Source organism: Arachis hypogaea, chromosome 20, assembly GCF_003086295.3.
Source record: "Arachis hypogaea cultivar Tifrunner chromosome 20, arahy.Tifrunner.gnm2.J5K5, whole genome shotgun sequence".
Taxonomy (NCBI): Eukaryota; Viridiplantae; Streptophyta; class Magnoliopsida; order Fabales; family Fabaceae; genus Arachis; species Arachis hypogaea.
In genome coordinates, this window is record NC_092055.1 from 36,031,611 (window position 1) to 36,046,848 (window position 15,238).

Sequence of the window (15,238 nt, forward strand, 5' to 3'; positions counted from 1 at the left end):
TTTCTTTTCACTGTTATTCATAAATGTATTTGACTACATAATTTGAGAAAGTTCAAAATTATTTATTTTAGTACAAGATTTTTTTTCTCTCTCGTCTTTGAAATTTAAATGGACATTTTTTAAAAGATATTATGTATATATATTATATAGAAAATTACTTATTAAATTTTTTATTATATATTTATATATAAATATATGTATTGATTAATATTTTTAATATATATTTTATATTTTAATAGATATTATATATAAATAGTTAATAATAATTAATTTTTAGTATATACGTAAAAGGGTGACATTATTGAAAAGTAGACAAACTTATCTGATCTGATATTAATAAACGTAATGGATTTTACTAGTTTTATTTTTTTTTTTCTTTCTTATGTTATTCGTTTATGTTTGCATAGTTGTATACTTGTATGGTGTTTGTCGAGTCCCAGTAAGCTTTGATTAGATCTAAATCTCTTTGCCTATCTCAAAATAATAATGACAAGTCATTATCCTTATGTGGACATACATATATAAAAACCCATTTAGTGTTAGATAGAATATATAAATCATAAGTATAGTCTATATCAACATAGTGGTTAAGTTATATTGGAATTAGAGTTGACGTAATTGAAAAAAAAAATAGATTGATAGATTTTTATAAATATATTTAGTTAATATTTAATTAGATATGTTAAATGTTAAATGTTAAATGTTATGTATGTTATTAGTAAAGTGACTGAAGAATAAAAATAATTAATTTGTAATATTTGAAAGATTAATTTTGAAGGATTACCATGTGTTCATAACACGCAGCGGAAGAAACGGAAATAATCCTTAAAGATCTATTTTGTGCTTAAACTTTTATTCCAATAATAAATATATAGTAGATCAGATCTAAATACTTGAGTACACTAGTAAAAATCTTTTCTCCTTCGATGGTACGAAGGTGTTATGCGTATCCACACCGAGACCAACCTTTGCTGTCAACTCCTTGACCAATGGACATCTAATCTAAATTGAGAAACCTCTTGCAACTCTTTGCACGTCATAAAATTCTTCTCCAAAAATTAGGCTCACATACATTTATGTGTGTAAAGGTAAAGGAATAAAACTCTTGTTATTCTCTCCTGTGTCATCGTCCTCTACTCTTGGCATACGTATATATGGTGTGAGATTTGTTATTGATTTTAAATTTGAATCTCAATTCAAATTTAAATCATATCCTTAAATTCCAAATCTGACTCCTTCAAATTTTATGAATCATATCATAACAATTTAAAATAGAATCAATTAGTATCTTCATCCAAATTTATAATTCAAATTTAGAAATAGAATAACTAATTATTCTCAAATCTCATTTAATATTTTCAATTATCATATTATTATTATATTCTTGGTGCTAGCAAAAAATATAATAATATTCTATTTGAATTAATATAATTATTTATTTGATCAAATCAAATTAATAATTAAATAATTCTACAGCAAAGATTAGAATACTCATTAGTGTGTGACCCCATAGGTTCAATACTAAGTGGGTAGTAAATTAGTCATACTAAATTTACTAACCAAGGTTGGCGTCTAGCAACACTCCTCAACGACCCGATAGTATAAAGTAATATATTTTTACTAAGAACCTTAGAAGAACAAAGTATAATTCCTTTCATCTTTCCAGCTCTTGGTTAACCTTTAGAGTATGGTTTAATTGTCAAACTCTAACTTATTACCATTATTATAATGAACCGTAAATGACATAAGAAACTCATTTCTTCATTCATTCAATCCCCTTGGTCAAGGTTTTATTCATCTCAATCATTATAATCATAGAGCTCAAACGCTTTACCGAAAGTTGATGGATTCCTTATTGACTAATCATTAATTCTACAAGTATTTAAATCATATCCAATATCCATTCAACTAGCACCCTAGGGTATTAGGTGTCCGGAATCAAAGTATAATAAATACATTGTTAATTACTATGACAGTCGTAGGTCAAATGAAACTCTATTACTATGTTCATCTTGAGAATATCCTATTGACAAATATACGGTAATTATAACCATTAGAAATTCTCAAGGTGAGTCAGTTCAATGGTCATATCTCTATATACACCATCTATATATATAATTTAATAAATGAGATCTATTAATCTTCATCCAATGAAGATATATATATATATATATATATATATATATTGATCTTTTCGGATTATTAATGTCCTTTTTAATAATCCTATGACCAAGAACAATTTAGATTAAATTATAAAAAAAATTATCTCTCAATATTATGATCACTATCATAATGATAAATCTCTAAATTTAATCAAGGACATTATTATATTAACATTTTAATATAATAATAATAACAAATTATTTGACACATGATTGATGGATTGTGGTCATACTCCTTATTCCCAACAATCTCTCACTTGCACGAGAGCCAATCATGATGGATTGAACCTTGGGCATACTATTATCTCAATAATCTCCCACTTGCACTAGAGCCAATCAATCATGTGTATAATTTTTCAATGCACATTTGTATTTATCAAAAACTCTGTTGACTTTAAACACCTTAACTTTTGAGCACATGTACTTGACCTCTTACAAGATACACCTAATGCATTATAAATATCACATTTTCTCAAAATATGAAATCTCCTATTACAATAGTGCATAATTTTATTTTAGGAACAATGCTTATTGAATATGATAATAAAAAATCTAAGTAACAATTAGATCTATCTTTATAGAATTGTATCATTATACGAATAGGCTACTTTTTCGGAAAGTTAGTTTGACGATCAAACCTTTTATACTTTTAGGAGAAAGTATATCCTCTATTGAGTGGTATATAATTCTAATAAAAGTAATTATACTCCCACTCTTTCTTTTAGATGGAATCCCTTTTCTAAATAGGAGTTTAACCTCTTATCATAGACACTTTGTAGAGTGATAAAAATAATCTCATTATTTCTTTAAGGTAACCAATAAATTTCATTTATTAGACCTAATATCAATTCTATTATTGTGTAATCTCTTAACACATATAAGACATCTCCAAACTCTAATGTTCTTGAGTTTTAGCTTATGCCTTTTCCCACATCTCATGTGGGTTTAAAATTGACTTAGTGAATAACTTTGTTAATTTAGCTACGTTTCTAAAACGTAATCCAAATATTTAACGAAAGATTAGTAGCCGAATCAAATTCCTTGTTTCTTAAACATAATGAAGTACATAGAATACTAGTATTTGTACATAGAGAGAATCTCATTCTCTATTCAATAGAATATCAATTAGATAATTAGAGACTTTAAACTCTTATAATAAAAAATACTCAATATCTTTATTATTGGTCAAACCAACCATTAAGAGTAATTTTGATACGCATCTTCAATACTCATATTGAGCTTTTCCAAAAAGACCACAAACCTTAATCATACTAGAGAAAATTATAAATTATTTGTAACAAATATCTAAAAATACTTGCAAGAACAATTCTCGCTAAAATCATTTGGTTAATGGCATTCCAACTTCTAAAGTTGTTTAATTTAAAATATATTGCCCAATATTCCCACTCGTTTAAATAAAATCTTTGATAGTCATACTATCTTACATTGGGCACCACATCTTCTCAAGATGTTTTGTAATAAATAGTGGAGAAATGCCTTTGAAATTAGAACTTATGACTGTCCAAACAACCCATGTAAAATAATATTACAAATATTTCAAAAGTTCTGACCATTTCAAAAAATAATTTTATTAGAGGATATTATTTTAATAGAATTATCATCTCCATGATAACCCTTTCATACATGAGAACAATTCTCAAATGTCAATATATTACTTTCAAGTTTGCCATACGAAAGATGGACATATTTTAAAATTTAAAATATGAAAGTAAATTAAGAAATCTATATTTCTGCTAAAATTATTTAGAATCATGAATGAGTACCTTGGTTATCAAGTTGTTACTCATCCCTATTCTAAATAAACATGATTAAATTGTATCTCATACAATTATAATCCTAAATAATTATCTGGTTGTCAGACAATTATTTAACTGAATTATATTTAATACTCCTAGGTAGTCTAGGTTCAAGCATAAAATTAGTTCTCCTTATACATCATCATATGTATAAATAAATTCTATCTTTGAGTACAAGTGTCCTGATTGTCAAGTTGTTCCTTGTAAACAAGAGATAAATTTATTTGTTTGGCAATCTTCTAACTTTTAGGATTTATCTCAATTGTTAGAAAATTTTTTCATCAGTATTTATGGATTAAATTTTATACTCCCAGGTTGTCTAGGTAAAAATATAAAATTAAATCCTTAATATATCAAATGTATATACTGATTATTATCTTGAAAAATAAAACTCCTGATTGTCAGGCCGCTCTTTATAATCAAGAATATTAGAAAAACTATTTCTAAAATCATAGTGTTCAAAACACATCAATCAAATCAAAATTTGATTTTTCATGTACTAACGTTTAGCCAAAAAAATTATCAAATCAAATTTGACCTTTATATATACACTTATATATATAAGAAACAAACAAAAGATATTTTGCATCTTATTCCTTTTATTGTAATCAAAATCACAATAAAATTTAATATATAAATAAAATTAAATAAAATATTTGATTATAAATATACCTTTTATATTAAAAAATGATAATTTAATCACAATTAAATAATTAAAATAAATCAACTATTAATTTATTAGAAAACCATCTCAATGGAAATAAATACATCACATGCTTAAAAAATAATTTGAATTAATCTTATTAATCCACAAACTTTAAGAAAATAGAAATAAAAATTTAAACACAAAAATGCCAAAACTTTGATACCACTGAAGGATTACCATGTGTTCATAACACGCAGTGGAAGAAAAGGAAGTAATCCTTAAAGATCTATTTTGTGCTTAAACTTTTATTCCAATAATAAATATATAGTAGATCAGATCTAAATACTTGAGTACACTAGTAAAAATCTTTTCTCCTTCGATGGTACGAAGGTGCTATGCGTATCCACACCGAGACCAACTTTTGCTGTCAACTCCTTGACCAAGGGACATCTGATCTAAATTGAGAAACCTCTTGCAACTCTTTGCACGCCATAAAATTCTTCTCCAAGAATTAGGCTAACATACATTTATGTGTGTAGAGGTAAAGGAATAAAACTCTTGTTATTCTCTCCTGTATCATCGTCCTCTACTCTTGGCATACATATATATGGTATGAGATTTGTTACTGATTTTAAATTTGAATCTCAATTCAAATTTAAATCATATTCTTAAATTCCAAATCTGACTCCTTTAAATTTTATGAATCATATCATAACAATTTAAAATAGAATCAATTAGGATCTTCATCCAAATTTATAATTCAAATTTAGAAATAGAATAACTAATTATTCTCAAATCTCATTTAATATTCTCAATTATCATACTATTATTATATTCTTGGTGCTAGCAAAAAATATAATAATATTCTATTTGAATTAATATAATTATTTATTTGATCGAATCAAATTAATAATTAAATAATTCTACAGCAAATATTAGAACACTCGTTAGTGTGTGACCCATAGGTTCAATACTAAGCGGGTAGTAAATTAGTCATACTAAATTTACTAATCAAGGTTGGCATCTAGCAACACTCCTCAACGACCCGATAGTATGAAGTAATATATTTTTACTAAGAACCTTAGAAGAACAAAGTATAATTCCTTCCATCTTTCCAGCTCTTGGTTAACCTTTAGAGTATGGTTTAATTGTCAAACTCTAACTTATTACCATTATTATAATGAACCGTGAATGACCTAAGAAATTCATTTCTTCATTCATTCAATTCCCTTGGCCAAGGTTTTATTCATCTCAATCATTATAATCATAGAGCTCAAACTCTTTACCGAGAGTTGATGGATTTCTTATTGACTAATCATTAATTCTACAAGTATTTAAATCATATCCAATATCCATTCAACTAGCACCCTAGGGTATTAGGTGTCCGGAATTAAAGTATAATAAATACATTATTAATTACTATGCAGTCGCATGTCAAAGAAAACTCTATTACTATGTTCATCTTGAGAATATCCCATTGACAAATATACGGTAATTATAACCATTAGGAATTCTCAAAGTGAGTCAGTTCAATGGTTATATCTCTATATGCACCATATATATATATATATATATATATAATTTAATAAATGAGATCTATTAATCTTCATCCAATGAAGACCATTATATATATTGATCTTTTCGGATTATTAATGTCCTTTTTAATAATCCTATGACCAAGAACAATTTAGATTAAATTATAAAAGAATTATCTCTCAATATTATGATCACTATCACAATGATAAATCTCTAAATTTAATCAAGGACATTATTATATTAACATTTTAATATAATAATAATAACAAATTATTTGACACATGATTGATTGGATTGTGGTCATACTCCTTATTCCCAACAAATTTTACTGATAAAAATTTTTCAAGGACAAATTTAAAAAAATGACTCATCTTTTAAGGACTAATTTTATTATTAATCTTATAAAAGATAGGAAAATAAATTAAACCAAAATTAAAAGACATAATCTATTATTATCTCTAGCAGTGTCATCAATAATAAAATAGTTTTTTTTGGTGACTCAATAATAAAATAGATTAACCCCACTCTATTCTTGGTAATTTCTAGATGACCTGTTGATAATATCTGTTACACTTTATTCTCTATTTTAGAAGATTTTTTGATTCTTTTTTAATCAAATGTTTCAAATAATAGCAAAGAAACCGATAAGCCATTTCTTGAATTCTTTCTTCTTAGATGGCAATTTTGTTCAACTCTTAAATAATTGTTTGATTATATCTGAAACAGACAAAAGTCTACTAGAGGCACTCAACTAGACACATCATACCTGTAAAGAACACTCACAACTAAAAAATAGATGATATAAATTTCCAACATCATTTTTACACAATACACAAATATTATCACTTTATTCAATAGCATCTAATCTATACAATCTTTTTTTAGTATTTATTCTGTCAACTAAGAAAAACCAAGTAAATAATTTATGACGCCAGTCCTCTGCATATAATTTTAGTGGGTCTGTCTTTAATAAGTTCAAGTCTTTTAAACTTTTTTGATATGCACAATGAATAATTTACAAATATGATCCATATAGGGTTTAATAATAATAATAATAATATTTTTTTTACATTTACTACAAATATTTTTAAAATTCATCTATTAGAATCCTAATTTCTTTCCCCTGTAAACTCACTGCACTCTCCTCTTTATCCACAGAACCACCATCACTTACTCCACTTTTTCTCTGGTCTCTACCGTCACCGTTCAACCTAGCACTCGTTGCCGGTCTCAGCCCATCTCCTGGCATCGTTCTTAGCCTCTCTCTCCCTATCGTTTATTCTCAGTATCTCTCTTCTCTCTTCGAGTCATTCGTTCTCAGCCTCAGAGTGTCGTCGTTCTCTTTGCCATCGTCGTGGCACCTGCGTCGTTCCATTGCCGCTCGGCATCATCATTCTCATTGCTCAGTATCATCGTTCTCTCTCTTCAGTGGCGTCGTCCTTAGCAGGCAATAGTGGCGTGGGTCTCAGCGAGTCAGCGTCGTCGTCAGCACTGTGGTGCTCTATCTTCTCCTTCATCCTCCACTTCTAGAGTTCCAATGGAGCCTCAGTCTCAGGTATGAATTTGCTTCATTGATTTATTTTTTTCTTCCTTTTATGTTCTTATTGTATGAATCTGAATCATTAAATTCATTCAATTATTTTTTTTTGTTTTACTTATTTGGAGTGAGTTTTGGCAAGTTATTTGGATCTTGACAAGAGTTTGGGAGGTTTGAAGGATTAATCGTGATTGATGATGGGTAAGAAGGTTTTTTTTTCTCTACCATTTCAATGGGATTGCTAAGTCAGGTCTAAATGACGGTCAATTAAACTTCAAGGGTGAAACTCCATTACAAAGACCCAGACTCACAAAATTGAGAGTTTTGGTTCCTCCAGAATGGACGCCCAAGGAATACATGGCAGATGTACTGGTTTCATCTTCTTCCGGTGCAATTGAATCTTTTAGAAAAGACACTGAAGTATCAAATACCAAGTCTTCTTAGCATGCGCCTTTAGTAGATTGCATAAGGACTCGCTAGCCACGTGCCGTGTGCAGTTGGTCAGGGGATCCTCCTAGTATAGTCTGAGGGGTGTCTATGGAGCCATTTTCTTGTGGTTTTATAGAAGCAGAAGAGGATAAGAAAAACATGGTTCAACACATGCTATGTCACAAGATTGAAAAGAAAGAGCTGAGGTTTTCATATTTTACTTTGGTGTCACACTTGAAGCTTAAAGGCACTTAATTTGGTTCGGACATCTTAAATTTTCTCCAATATGTAGGATTTGGAAGGTAGCTACACATGATATGTTAATATTTTCTAATAATAACTTCTTATAGTCTTGGTCTCATCCTTCTTACTAGCTTGATTGGTAATACTTTATTTTTTATTTATTTCAAGTTGATCTAATTTCAATTTTTATTGATGTAAAATATTGTTCAACCTATGAACTTTGAATGATGTTAATGGTTTCTTATCTTTTCACTGATAGCAGATCATCGACAAGGTGCCAGCACATTTCTAGTCAGAAAGCAAATAATGCAACAGTATTACTTTCAAGGGATCAATAAAATTAAGTAATAATTTATTAAGTGAGAGTGTGAAACTTTAAAGGTAAATGAAATAAGAGTTGTGAACTTCTAACTAAGATTAGTGAGTGTTACTTATTGATATGTCAGTTCATATTTTTGAATTGTAACTACTAATTACCAATCAGTGTAATGATCTATTTGGTCTAGACAAGAGAATATGATATCTATTTTATATCTTTCATAGGATAATGATCATCAAATCATTCTTGCATGGTAATGAATTTTCTTGAGAATACATTTCAATAGAGAGAGAGAGAGAGAGAGAGAGAGAGAGAGAGAGAGAGAGAGAGAGTGTGTGTGTGTGTGTGTGGGTGGGTGGGTGGGTGGGAAACACCGGGAGGGGTAGAACGACCAGTAAGGTCAAGGATCATAGAGTTTGGAATTGAGAAGAGTATCGACGATTGGAGAATGAGTCTTTCTCAATCTTCGTGGATAATCTTCCAGCAGACATATCAAAGACAAAACTGTTTAAGCTATTTAGTTGGACTGGACGCATAAATGATATATACTTATCAAGAAAACAAAAGAATGGTAGTTTATATATCTTTGCGTTCATACGGTACACTACGAAAGGAGGAGCTTTGAAGGATATAACAGATATGAATTGTACAAGACTGAGAGGAAATATCGTCTTTGTAGTGGAAGTTAAATACAGGAGAATGCCTGATGCGAAAGACACGAACAAATGGCAGCCACGAGTTGATAATCGAAATGCTATGGGTCATCAAGTGCCACCAGAAAGAGAAGAAAACCAGAAAACATCAACTATTTCCACTAAAGAGTTGGCGAAGGAGAAAGCAGTCCAAGATCCACATGGGAATGGGTGGACGAAGAAGGTGGAAGTGGCTGTGGCGAAAGAAAACTTGCAATGGTTGCAAAAAAGCCTGGTAGGTGGATCAACAAAGGTTATTGACTTTAGGTCATTGAAGGAAACAGTTGTGAAGAACATTCCTCAGGTTATTCAGATGCACGAAATGGGAGCATATAAAGCCCTGCTGACATTTGACAGTCTGTGAATGCAGAAGAGACTTACACATTCAAAATGAATAGCCTACTACAGTTGTTTTACAGTGTATGGAGGTGGGATGAGTCAGAGAGAAGTGAGACTCGAAGAGTGTGGTTGGAATGTTTCGGAGTTCCGCTACATGCGTGGTTCGTGGATACTTTCAGGATAATAGGAAGCCAATGGGGCGAGGTGGTTAGGTGTGATAAAGTAACAGAATCGTGCAGTTCCTTTAGTGTCGGCTGAGTATAAATTGATACTTGTGTGATGAATGTGATTAATGAATGGGTCCATATTACAATAGGTACAAGTGGCTTTGACGTCTTGGTAAAAGAAGTGGGACGTGAAACTTATGGAGAGAAATGTAAGTGGGATACTGTGTGGGACGATGCGGGAAGATGTGAACACCAGAAGAAATTATCTGCAAGGGTTTGCGCTATTGCAGCTATAGTGTTGACAAAATGTATAGACCAGGCAGCGGAAGTGATAATGGAGGGGTTACGGAAGGAGGTTGAAGACGAGGTTAGATTGGTAAATTTAGAAACTATGTTGAATGAGTAGAGTGATGATTATTTAACTCTAAATCAAATGAAATTGGTAACGTATCAATCTAATAATGGGGATATTAAAGGAACAACGGATTTAATGGGATACAATGTGAGGAATGAAACTGATTCCGAATTAACTACTTCATGAGACTAATTTTGTAATCCTAATGGGCTGGCTAAGGAGAATTTGAAAAATAAATTACTTGCACCAAGTTATAAGCCCATTAGTGAGAAAAGGAGGACAAAACATGTTTTGGGCCATGAGGGCCCAAGTTCCAAAGGAACTCTTCAACTTGAGGACGCGGGAATCAGGTCTGGGCCGGGTATAGAACGTCTGGGTCCGGGTTGGAGGCTGCAACATGCGAGAGGCATCCCTGCCTTTATTGCCGTCACGCTTAGGGGGTTTCGAGACCTGGGTTACGCGGTTTCCAAGGAGCGAGGCACAAGAGCAGGTCCTGGAGCAAGATGCCTTGAGGACGATGGTGAGGAACCTTCGCAAAGGCTATGTCCCAATCTGGGTAAGGGTGAAATGGCGGTAGGAGGAGGTCGAACCAGAGAGGAGGAGGCCGGATGGTATGTGGTGGTGAAGGATGATTAACGGCGGATGATTTCTTGCTAGATGAGGAGTCACGTGCTATTGTTATTGTGAACGGTTTAGGCGATGCTGTCAGGGATAGGAAGGCTGGGAGCGGAAAAGAGGCGGTGGTGGAGGAGGGTCACAACGTGGTAAAAAAGGATGGAAGGGCTGAAGTGGTACAAGGAAACGAGATCGATGGCGCGGCTGCCAAGCTGGACGGCGAGCACCGTTACGTCGATGATTCTGAAAACATTGGTCAAACTTATCATGAATTTGTAAATGCTGAGAGGGGAACTGGAGCAAATTGTGTCAGAAATATACCAGAACTAAAACACGGATATTCATACGGTGATGATGAGGTCAGTTTAGGGGGCACAACATATGCCAACGGTGATAAAGCCAGTGACAATGGGCATTCAAGGTTGTATGAGCAGTTGTTAGAAAATAAAAGAACCTGGGAATTAGCAAAGGAGTCAGGAGCAAAGCTATATAATGAAGAAGATGACATTATGGCTATTTTCTAACAACAGAATGAAGAAATTGCTCAGAAAAGAAGACTGGCAAAACAGAAGGCAAAAGCTAGACGGAGCAGACCCGAATCTCAAAAAAAGGTGTGCAATAATTCTTTAAAATGATTTTTAGTTCTTGGAATGTTAGAGGACTGAGGGGTGATGGTAAGTTGAGGATGGTAAATGACCTAAAGAAAAAATGTAGTTTAAACATGTTAGGTTTGTTGGAGACTAAAAGGCAGTTAGTGACTAGTTTTGATGTTTCAAAAATTTGGGGGAATGGTTGTACGGGGTGGAACTATGTTGAGTCTGTTGGTGCGTCTGGTGGGTTGTTGCTAATGTGGGATGAGGAGTTTTTAAAGGTAGAAATTGTTATAAAAGTAAGAGATGGTTGTGTGTTGAAGGGGTTATGCTGAAGAATAATTTCAATTGTGCTTTTATTTTAGTTTATGGTGCATATACTATAGATGAGAAGCTTGTTATATGGGAGGAGCTGAGTTACATAGCTGCGTTATGTCAGGTTCCCTGTTGTTTCATGGGGTACTTTAATAATATTGTACAGGTGGAAGGAAGACGAGGCACTGATAGCTTATCCTCGTCAGCAGAAGATTTCAAGAATTGGATACAAGATATGGGTTTAGTGGACTTGCCGATTATTGACCGCAAATTTACATGGTTTAGAGGTCGATCCTGTAGCCGCATTGATAGGGCCCTGCTTAGTTTGGAATGGCTTGAAGAGTGATCACGGAATTGATGTATCACTACAAAAATTCTTTCGGCAAGTATACCGAATTGTCGTCAAGTATTAACTCACTAGAGAGTGTGGTCGATCCCACGAGGACTAAAGGATTAAGCAATCAATAGTTAGTTGATTATTCTAGTTAGACAAACATTAAGGAGAGATATTCTACAAGAAATGTAAATGACATGAAATTAAAGTGCTAAAAATTAAAGTGCAAGAAAGTAAATGGCATAAATGTAAAGTACAAGAAAGTAAAGTGCTGGAAAAGTAAAGTGCAGAAAATGTAAATAACCACAAAGTAAATAAAAGAAAGAAAGATAAAATAAGCATTGGGATCAAGAGATATTGCATTCTCCAGATTAATTGATTTTATCTCATCTTCAATCATGCAACTCATTGACCTCTTGGCAATCATGAGTGATTGAGTTCCAATTCCTTAGTAACTCAATCTCCCCAATCTTGATCAATAGCCAATCCTTGGTCTAGTCGCTCATGAGAGGAGATGAAGCTTATTCCCTGATTATACCACACACTTTCCTAGACCAAAATAATGGATAGATTAAATGTCACAATATCCCATCCATACCCAAATCTATTCAAGTGTGAGAAGGATTTTCAAGCATGGTTTTATGATTTTTCTTCCAAGGTTCACATAAAACCCAATTACATTCAATCTCTTTTCCAAGATAATTGAATGCTAACATAAAGAACAAAAATCCTTCAAGTAAGTCAAAGAGAGATGAAGAGAAGAAGAAGAATAAAAATAATTTAATCCATCAAATAGCAATAGAGCTCTCTTTCCCAATGGAAGGAGTTGGTGATTCATAACTAAAATATTTACAAGTAAGAAAGTTGAAGAGGAGAGAAGTGTGGGTGAGAAGAGGGAGTCCGAAGACCCCTCCTCCAATTTTTTCTAGAATGATCTCCCTAAATTCTATGAAACTAAGACGTTTATATAGGCTCTCCTAAATTACAGACTTAAATGAAATTAAAAGCAAATTACAATGAAATTAAAATCAAATTATAATGAAATGAAAATTGAACTATTTTAGATACTTCTTGTGGCCTTGATTGGTTGATAATTGTGGCTTGAATGAGATTTAGAGAGGGCTTGGTTGAAGGTCGGGGGCTGCAAGGAGAAGTTGGCGTGTGGTTTCAAGTGCCACACCCAATAGAAATTTCTCACTGGAGTATGACCCACTTTGCACGCTGAATAGATGGAGTTGTTTGGACCTCAAATTAAATGTTCACCATAAAGTATTATATATTGTTAGCTAGATGTCAGCTTTCTAACATCGCTAGAATCAACTCATTTAGACCTCTTTAGCTCAAGTTATGCCCATTTAAAGGTGAAGAGGTTAGTCTGTCAAATACCCCAGCGTGCCATGCCCATTCTTAGCGTGCCACACCTTCAATGATGCACTAAATCTTCCTCTCTAGCCATTAGAACTGGCGTGCCATGCCCAAGATCTGGCATGCCATGCCCTTTTTAGGAAAGAAATTGGCGTGCCACGCCCTCGAGCTAGCGTGCCACGCCTAGGTTTGCAACGATGAAATAATGGTCTTTTTCACCTCCATATTTAACGTCCACTATAAAGTGTTATATATCTTTGGAAAGCTCTAGATGTCAGATTTCTAATGCCACCAAATTTACATCATTTGGTCCCCTACAACTCAGGTTATATTCCTTTGAAGATGAAGAGGTTAGGCTGGTAACTCTGCAGGGACATGTTATGCTCCCTGTATTTTCGGGGTCAATATCTTCCTTAATTCCAATGTCCATTATAAAGTGTTATATATGATTGAAAATCTCTGGATGTCTACTTTCTAATGGAACTAGAATTACCTCATTTGGAGTTGTGTAGCTCAAAATGTTATCATTTGAATGGGAGGAGGTCAGGCTGGCATATTCCCCGGTGTTCCACGCCCAAGACTAGCGCGCCACGCCCATGTAGAACTCTTCAATATCCTTTGCTGGAATGTTGATCTGGCATGCCATGCCCAAAACACCAAGTGGCATGCCTTCTTTGAGATCTTGACTTCACAAGCTTGGCGTGCCACGCCTAGAGCACCAAGTGGCACACCCATTGATGAGAGTTGGCTTCACAAGCTTGGCGTGCCACACCAAGAGCACCAAGTGGCATGCCCATAGTGATGAAACTTCCTCCCTTCTCTGAAAAATATAACTGGCGTGCCATGTCCATTGTGTAGTGTTGAGCACCCTTTCTGTTTCGTAAGCCTGGCGTGCCACGCCAATGATTAGCGTGCCACGCCGATAGTGCTGGATCAAAATCACTTCTCTGGAACTCAAGTCTGGCACGCGCAGGCACCAAGTGGCACGCCCAAAACTTCATCTTTTCTTCTTTTGAGCTTGTTTTGTGCTTTTTGCTTCTTTTTCCACCATTTTCTACAAAATTCATTAAATCAAAAAAATCAAAGCAATATACAACTTAAGCACAAAAAATACTCAATAATTAAGCATAATGAATTAAGTTTTGATATGAAAAAGCATAGAAAAACATAACATGATGCACAGTCATCACAATACCAAACTTAAATCTTGCTTGTCCCCAAGCAAGAAAAGAACTATGCCCAAAGAATTCTCTTAATTGGAATGTACTAAAGAGTTGCTTATGATGCCTTAGTGGGTGAAGTGATTAAGTGACAGTGGGGTGAACTCCAATTTATATGCTTATGCAAGGATTTTAGTCCTCATTAGTCCTTACTTTTTAGAAGTCTTAGATCTTAGGACTTTCATTCAAATGATATTATGGAAGTCTCTTTATAGATTGTCACCTTTGAAGCAGCACTTATTTTCTAGCATTTTTATTTTCTTTTTGTATCTTGGCCTCGACTCTAGGTGTCATGTCTCAAAGCGGCTTTTTAAGATAAGCTTTCAATCAATACTCCCAAACTAGTTGGTCTAAGGTATTAGGTGTTGAAGCACCTCTTAGGATTTACTTGCTCAAGCCTCTCTCTTTGACACAAATCCACCACAAGCATTTAACTAGGACAATAACTCTTTGAGTTCTTGTTTCTTTCTTTTTCTTCCTAGTAATTGATGCTCAGAGCCTTGGACCTTGTTCTTTGTTTTTCTTTTTCTTTTGTTTTCTTTTGTTGTTGCTTCTTG